General features: G+C 35.0%; 1 long non-coding RNA gene across 2 annotated transcripts; it reads right to left on the bottom strand.

The window, feature by feature from the left end:
* Positions 1–5,602: 5,602 nt before the first annotated feature.
* LOC114287719 (uncharacterized) lies at positions 5,603–8,216 on the bottom strand. 2 transcript variants are annotated; one of them, XR_014350933.1, is made up of 4 exons: positions 7,968–8,193; positions 7,652–7,803; positions 6,140–7,374; positions 5,603–5,887 (listed from the first exon to the last, which is right to left on the bottom strand). It is a non-coding gene; the product is annotated as an uncharacterized LOC114287719 (long non-coding RNA). The 2 variants fall into 2 exon arrangements; XR_014350932.1 differs by having other exon boundaries at positions 5,603–7,374; positions 7,968–8,216.
* Positions 8,217–8,720: the final 504 nt, after the last annotated feature.

Consider the following 8,720-nt stretch of genomic DNA (forward strand, 5'->3'; position numbering starts at 1 on the left):
ATCCCCTTTTAATGTCCAGTTAGCTTTAGACTTTTGCAACCATAACCATTCAACCATTTTACTCAATTTCCATGCTTCACCTTTTAACTCCCTAAGCGTAGATCTCTCTGCATCAGTGAGTAATCTTTGTTCAGCTACCAAATCCAAGACATGTATCTCCTCCTCCAGTTGTTTGAGTTTAAAGTCCACCTTGCCAAAAACCTCAAGGTCCCATCTTTTCAATGCTTCTTTAGGTAATCTCAGTTTCCTTAAACATTTGAATCCAGCCCAACCGTTTACATGAGATTCTGCCCAAATTTTCTGCACAAAAATCTTAAAATTCGGATGAAGACACCAGGCATTTAGAAACCTAAATGGCTTTAGACCCCAATCTTTTTCATCTTGCATCATTAAAATAGGACAATGATCTGAGAGCCTTCTTGGTAATCCCCACAGTTTGAAGTTAAATTTTTGCAACCAATTTGGGCTGAGTAAAAATCTGTCCAGCCTACTTCATTTGGCACCATTCTAAGAGTTACACCAAGTGAACTTTCTCCCCAACATTGGTAAGTCACACACTTCCAGGTTATCAATTAGCTCGTTAAAATCCTTCATACTACCACGCCTTTGGGAACAACCCACCCTCTCAGTTAATTTCCTAACTTCATTAAAATCACCCCCCAAGCACCAAGGGTTGATAAAACTTCTCTTTAAATTCTTCAACGTTTCCCATAATCCCTTCCTATTAGCACCATCTGTCGAGCCATAAACATTAACAATAACACAAGCTAGACTTGTAAAAAGAGTGCCAGACAAAATGATAAAATGCCTGTTACAACAGCAGTCCAGAAGTTGAAACACTTGCGGATTCCAAACACACAGTAGTCCACCAGCTGCACCCTCTGAGTTCACAACCATATAAGCCATCTGATCCCCAGGCCAACAAGATCTGACAAATTCCTCAGTTATAGCAGGTCTCTTTGTTTCTTAAAATAGTGCCACATCCACCTTCCTTTCAAAAAGAAGTTTTTTAATTTTTCTCCTTTTAATGGACTTGCCTAACCCTCTAACGTTCCAAGATAAGAACTTCATTAAAACAAATTTACACACCAAAGACACCACAGCAGATATAGTTAGTCTAACTTACTACCCCTTTTACCCAGCACCTCCTTATCCTTAACTTCCAGTTCCATCAATTTACTAAGCACTTCCTCATCCTTACCTTTGCATTTCAGCCGAAGCAACTTCCCTATCTTCAGAGACGCTTCTGCCTCATTAAGGAGCAACTGACCAGAACCCGATTTGCTTGCCATGGACAAAGAAATAGCTGCAGCTGCCGACCTAAATACAACCCCTTTTCTTGAAGTTCATAACTGATCCACCCCTATTTGTATGTTTCCTTTTTTCTTCCTCTAGTATTTCACCATCCGTTTAACTTTCTCTTTTGTGGTATTTTTCCTTTTTTGATCTACCAGTGCAGTGTAACAGGTTGCTACTCCATGGGGCTCCTTATCCCCACTGTCATGGGTTACCTTTCCCTTACTAGTTTGGACTTCATTCTCCTTTGTTGGCTGATCTTTTGGGTCACTTAACTCAAAATGATCTATGGCCTAGAATGTTAGCACACTGTAAGACATGCGCCTTACTTAATAACACCTCTATATTAAGCCCAGGTACATCTTTTTTCTGGCCTACTAAGACTCTTCATAAAACCTGGAGTAATAACATCATCTTTTATAATCTGGTTACCTTCATTTTGAATCTGAATAAGAGTTGGCCCTGATTTGACTGATTGAAACCCACATGCTTCACCTCCAACTCCAGGTTGCTTCTGCAAGTAGTCCAACTAACCTATAGACATGATAGTCTCTTCAAGCCTAGACATACTTAGCTCCCTCAGTTGTCCATTAGTGACTGTATGGTCATCACATCCTACCCTTGGCCCCCTTGCCTCCATAGCACCTGTGGTGTCCAATACATCTCCAACGTGGCCCTTCACATCAGCTTCATCTTCACCCTTCTTGCTCCCCACAATAGATCTCTACTCTTGATCCTGTTCCTCACCATTTGAATTTGAATTTTCCATTTGGGGCTGTTCACTATAACATTTGCATTGCTTATATATCACCTTTGAAATCACCGCCTGTTCTTCAGAAACCTTGACTGGGAAGTCGATCCCCTTGCATCGCAGAATAATTGTTGTGTTTATGGACTCCATACACTTAGTAGCAATTCTCACCTTTCCACTGTGAAAAAACGTCATTCTAGATGTGTCCTCATCAATGCCTATGACTTCTCCCCATGCCTTTCCAATGCCACTAAACGTTTTACTACTCCAGAGATTCAGAGGAACTCCATAACAAGTAAGCCATACAAATCTTTCTTGATCAAGAATCATCCCCTGCTGCCATACCTTGACTGATTCGCTCCATGACTGAATCCACTGCTCCATTAATTTGAGCTTCTCTTTCATGGTATCTGCTGATTCAAACGTTAGCACAATATCTCTTCCACCTCCATCTCTAACGTGAACATTACCCATTCCTCTGTTCTTTAATTCCACTTTGAACTCCACCGCAAGAATTTGAGATTTCAATCGAACAATCACACTGTCATACAGCCATCCATTACCCTCTTCGTAAGCTTGTATACTGATGTTTGAATTTGAAGCCAGCCCTTGACCACTCAATATTTGAGCATAAGACTTTCCCCCTTGTAACATATTTGGAGCTTTGTTGGTTATGGCAATAGCCCTCTTCCAACTGATGTGGTTACTGATTTTTGGTTATCCTCCTTTCCTTGAACAAAATCTGCTATCTTCACTTTCAGAGCTCTGTTATCACACCAGATGCCATGAGCTTTTTAGACCGCCATATTCGCTGCCACTGGACAAGTGTAGCCGACAAACCCAAATCTTGATCTAGTCAACTTTCTCCTTTTGTTGGGGATGAACACATCCTTCACTATCCCATAGTTGGTGAATATGTTATACAACCCTTTTGGATCCGTAGATTCTGGTAGATTATCCACAAAGATCGTATGAATCTCGTTACCCAGAGCTAAGTTTCTACCTCCCTTACCACCATGCTTACACAGAATTGGTTTCCACCCTCTATCTCCCATCTGAAGCTTAGATCCCAATACTATTCTAAATGGGGCTTCTTGATGAATATGCTTGATCTGGACCTAAATTCATATGCTGCGTCTTTTCCTTTTCTATGAAGTTTCAGGAGCTTTACTTGATCATATTCTATGACTAATCATCATAAATAATACATTTCTTGCTTTTCAATTACCTAACACAAAATCATGAATCCTATATTTTATGAGGAGTTGTTTTAAGAACTAGTTATTTTAATTAATTTTTTAATTTTATATAAAAAGATGTGTAGAATAATAGGAAAAATTAAAAAAATAGCATTTAATATAGTAGAGAATGCCATTAAAAATGGACTAAAAGACTGTATCCTGAGGCACATTAGCCCTGTTGTGAGTTGTTTTGGGAGAGTTTCCTAAGTTTATTTTTATGATTTGAACCGTTCATATTATACAATTTATCGAGTATATTATCTATAAAAAAAACTTAAGTTAATTAGATATTCGTAGTCTCATAATTAAGTCTTAATTGTTTTTAAAAAGGGTTAATTACACTAATAGTCCCTATAGTTTGGGACTTGTGTCACTTTGGTTCCTGAATTTTGAATCTTGTTCCAAATAAGGACAATTGAAAATATTATTAGATTTTTCAAGGGTAAAATCGTCAATTTCATAAAATATAAACTAATTTGACAAAAATAAATTTCAAAAAAATATTTTTAATTTTTTTAAAATTATTTTTATCCACCAATGATAAAATTATGTAAAATTAATAAAAATTACATGATTAATTTTTTAAAATTAATTTTACATGATTATCATTCAAACACATAACAAAAATTGATTTGGTAAAAAAAGTAAATAAATGTCTAAAAGATTTATTAATTTTATATAATTTTATTTTTAGTAGGTAGAATTAATTTTTAAAAATTCAAAAATATTTGTTTGACATTTATTTTTGTCAAATTAGTTTATATTTTATCAAATTGATAATTTTATTCTTAAAAAATCTAATTATATATTCAATTATTCTTATTTGGAACAAGATTCAAAATTCAGAATTAAATATGTCACAATTAAAAAGTCAGAAATCAAAATAACACAAATTTTAAACTATAAAGACTATTTATGTAATTTACCTTTTTAAAAAATTGTCAAAATGGTATTAACCGTTTAATTTTTAAAAAATAATAGATGGTAATGATTTGAAAGGAAAAGGAAACGAAAGTTGCTCCAATAAAGCAAACCAAGTTTTGATGACAATGATTACCCTGGCTTTTATTGATGTAGCTCCCTCTGTGTGAATTACATTAATAAAATCTGCTCTTTTTCGTTGATGAAAAATAAGAATTAATAAATAAATTGCCATCATGTTAGGTTAATATGTGCAAGTGGACAAAAACAAAACTGACAGAACATTAAAATTATATAAGCTAATTTAAATGATAAAAAAAAAAAAATTAGAATGTTCATGGATTAAAACACTACTAAAATTTTAACTTTTTGCGACGATAAAATACCATCGCTAATACTTCTAATGCCGTCGTAAAAAGCTTTTTGTGACGGTAAGGGGGGTCGCAACTGGGGGGTTGCAAAAGAGTTTTTGCGACGGCACTATGTTTTGCGACGGCATTTTTGCCTTTTGCGACGGCACTTTACAGTCGCTAATAATGTTTGAAATTTCTTGACTTTTTGCGACGGCACTATTTTACCGTCGCTAAAAATGTTATTTGAGACGGCAAAAAATGCCGTCGCTAATAGTTTTTTTTTTTTTTTTGCAACGGCAAAAATACTATTTTTGCGACGGTGTGGTGCCGTCGCAAAAAGCATTAAAAATATGAAAATTTTTATTTTTTTGCGACAGTGTACTGCCGTCACAAAAAGTATTAAAAAAATAATAAAATTTCTATTTTAAATAATAAAATTTTTATTTTTTGCGACAGTTTAGTGCCGTCGTAAAAAGTAAAACCTGTAACAAAATCAATAAAAATAATAAAATTTTTTATTTTTTGCGACGGTATAGTGCCGTCACAAAAAAAAAAAAAAAAAAAAAAAAAAAAAAAAAAAAAAAAAAAAAACCTTCGATAAAATTAAGATCAACACCTGGAGTTGAATATTCTTAAAATTACAGTTAAGATCAACATCTGGGGTGATGGATATAACATCTTTACCTATAAAATTGATATATTCAACAGATTTAAAAAATAGGCATCAAATCTCACCCACCACTATGATAAAGCATATAGCTAAAATAACTTAAATCAACACAAATATGGGGAGAAAGACTCACAAAAATTAACCCTTTTTTCTCTGAAAATTGCTTGTTCTAAAATTAGATTAACCCCAACCGATATAACAACATTTATTTGCCCCTTTCCTGAAATTATGATGTTTGCCAAGGCATGCCCATCAATACAAAAATGCAATCTCTATATGTCTAGCTGCAAAATTGTAAAGAACTTAAAAGGAGAGAGTGAAAGAGTAGCCAACTTAAAGGGAGAAAACATGAAAATGTGTTGAGAATCAATTGAATTGATAAAATGATTGATATCTATTTGGTAATTATTTTTTAATATAAAAAAATGGAGACAGGTTCTCAAGCTGCGACCGATTTCTAGCAACTCTTCTAAAAGCTTTACGATTTGTCCATAATAAACACTCAACCCCATTAGAATGCCTAAAGACATTACTGTCTTCTTCAGTTACCAGCAACTTTCGCTTTGTGTTGGACTTGGGTTTTCTTGATTTACATCTCAACTCTTTGCGCAGTGGAGACGGTCCTTGAGGCTCTTCACATTTCGACCCAATTGATCTGTGTCATAAACAAAATGAAACAAATTGAAAAATCTAGAAATCCCCTAGATGTTGATTTGTGATTATGTATCAATTTTAAGCAGAATATAACAATCCCAATCAAACAATCAAGACAAATCAACACAACAATTTTAACGTGGAAAAATCACAATTGGACACCTCCAACTGTGATTAAAAAACCACGGGCAACAGCCACAAAACAATCCACTAGGAAGATTTAAAGGAATTACACAGGTATACTCTCAATTACCTAGCGAATCCACGCCTAATTGAACCAACCTCTATGTGCCTCTTCCAACCCCGTCTTCACCTCGAAATTGTCTTTACAATGAGCCAATCCAGAATCCACCAAAGCTTCAGGCTCGAATTCTTCAAAATCCACCGAAGAACAACTCTCTCTTTTATATAGCAAACAAAACCTTTGATGTACTCTCTGTAAACCATGAGTTGAATACTCAATAAAACATCAAAGAAAACTCACAAAGTATCCGCAGATATAAACCCTAGAACCCAAAAAGAAGATCTGGAGTAGCAATCCTAAACAATGACCCAACACGCGAATTTATAGAATCTGTCCCGCGATCTCCGCTCGAGCGCCAAACAGCCCGCTCGAGCGGCTTCAGCAAAATATGCGCGAAATATAACAGAGGTCCGCTCGAGCACTAGAGAACCCGCTCGAGCGCGAAATCACACCTTCCAGCATTTTTACAGGCGACCAAAACTTCTGCAACCAGGGATTCTTGGCTCGAGCGGGGGAATGTCCGCTTGAGCGGACAGGCAACTTGGAATGCATTTTTGCATTTTGCTTCGGAGGCGCTGCCCCTCGACTCCGCCGTGGCGCTGCCCCGGACCCGCCAAGGAGTGTTGTCCCCTGGACCCCCGCGAGCTGACCGGGCAGCTCGATCCCCGTCATAATTAGCGAAGTGGCAATCTTGAAAGTATTAGCATCACAAACTTCTCTGAAAGGCTTGATTCGGGTTGGATTCGCATCTAACAACTTATAGTCTCACTAAAATAAAAATGCGAATAAAATTACAACTCAAAGGAGTTTTGTCAAACGGGATTGCCAAGAAATAAAACCTAACACAAATGAAGGTAACGGATCTGCAACTGCAAAATATAAGAGGTACGAATGCTCTTTCTAACAGCTAACACCATTTGCATGAGTGGTTTAAGAGAAAAGGAGATAAAAGATGACATCCAGTACAGCAACATCAAGAAATTACTAGGAATGTTTTGTAAGCTTGTTTCTTGTAAGCTAGTAATTTTACTTCCTAACAGAATTTGAGCCTCCATCTTTGATCATTCACGTAAACACATATTTTTACTTCCAGAATTTGATCCACCATCATAGATTGTTCATGTAAGCATATATGTTTACTTCATTGGTGTAAGGAATGAAGAGAAAACATGGAAGAAGGCCAACACAAAGATCAACATCTGGAGTTGTTGCATTCCTGTTCTAGACATCAATGAAAGCTTTCCCTGAAAAAAAATAAAAATAAAAATAAAGGATAAACTTATATAAGGTGAGAAAGTACTATAGTGGCCAATCAAAATTCAAACATATTGGTAAAGTAAGATCTTTTTAGAAATAAAATCCATTTTAATAGTTTTTTAAGTTTTGAAAGTGATCGGCTTACAACCCAACACATCAGTTGATACTGTTACCTAATTTTTAAAAACTTTACAATTAAAGTCACTCAATTTTTGATAAATATCACTCATAAATACAATAATTTAAAAGCTTGCTTATTATTACCTGCTCTTCACATTTGGATTCCTCCACTCCATCGCTAGTCATGGTTTTGTATGGAAGAAAAGATTCGCCAATACTAGTTGGAATACAGATCTTTGCAATCGGTTTTCGGCTAGTAGTCAAGAATAAAGAAATGAAACCCAACAACATCAACTCTGCATACATTACGGAGATAGATAAAGAATTAGTATTTTTATTTTTTTCTTTGCAATCGAAAAGCTTTTCTAAACTCGGATACATACAAATTTGCTATTTATGTGTATCAAATAAACAAAATGAAAGTGCCCATTAGTAAATATTATAGCACTATTGTGGTCACCTGACTTAATCTTGTCAAGAACTTGAGTGAGAGACTTCCCCTGCTTTTTGTTGAAGTGCTGATTCAGTTTAAAAAATAACACCAATATGTGAATAAGTTCACATGTCAATACATTTCCATGTATAAAATAAATGCTAAATTCCTAGATCACATGTATAAATTATGAATTCATGGCTTTGGACTTTCAGTGGCGTTATTATTCAATATTGACTGAAATATAATTGCATCATTGATACTGTTACATATCTTGGTATCGCTATTTAAAATCATATTATTATATATAAGAAAAATTACTATTTAGTGGTAATTTCAAAAAATTATTACAGATTCATGAAAAAAATTATAATTATAATTGTTAATATTTATAAAATTTATCTCTTATTTGTAATTATTTTTTGAAATTTAACTTGTACTGAAATTTCTCCAAATATATATATATATATATATGCTGGTAGGGACAAATTCAAAATTATCATTATGAAGTATAAAAACATGTTTGAGGTGCAAATTCTTATAACAGTGAACATACATCAAGATCAAGCATCATCACCCTCCCTTCCAGCAAAATGATCATGAGAAAGGCCAGCATCCTGTCTGATGTGGCGTTGCACCAGCCGCTGCAGATCAGCCATAACCTTCTGTTCCCGCTTTGCCTTCTTCTCATAGTTAAACATTGCCAAAGCCCTCTTATCTTCTGCACTATAAACCTGCTTTTCTTTCCTGATACGAATAGCATTCATCCTTTGATGCCTA

The sequence above is a fragment of the Camellia sinensis genome, chromosome 14 (genome assembly GCF_055761805.1).
Source record: "Camellia sinensis isolate YWXY chromosome 14, ASM5576180v1, whole genome shotgun sequence".
Taxonomy (NCBI): domain Eukaryota; kingdom Viridiplantae; phylum Streptophyta; class Magnoliopsida; order Ericales; family Theaceae; genus Camellia; species Camellia sinensis.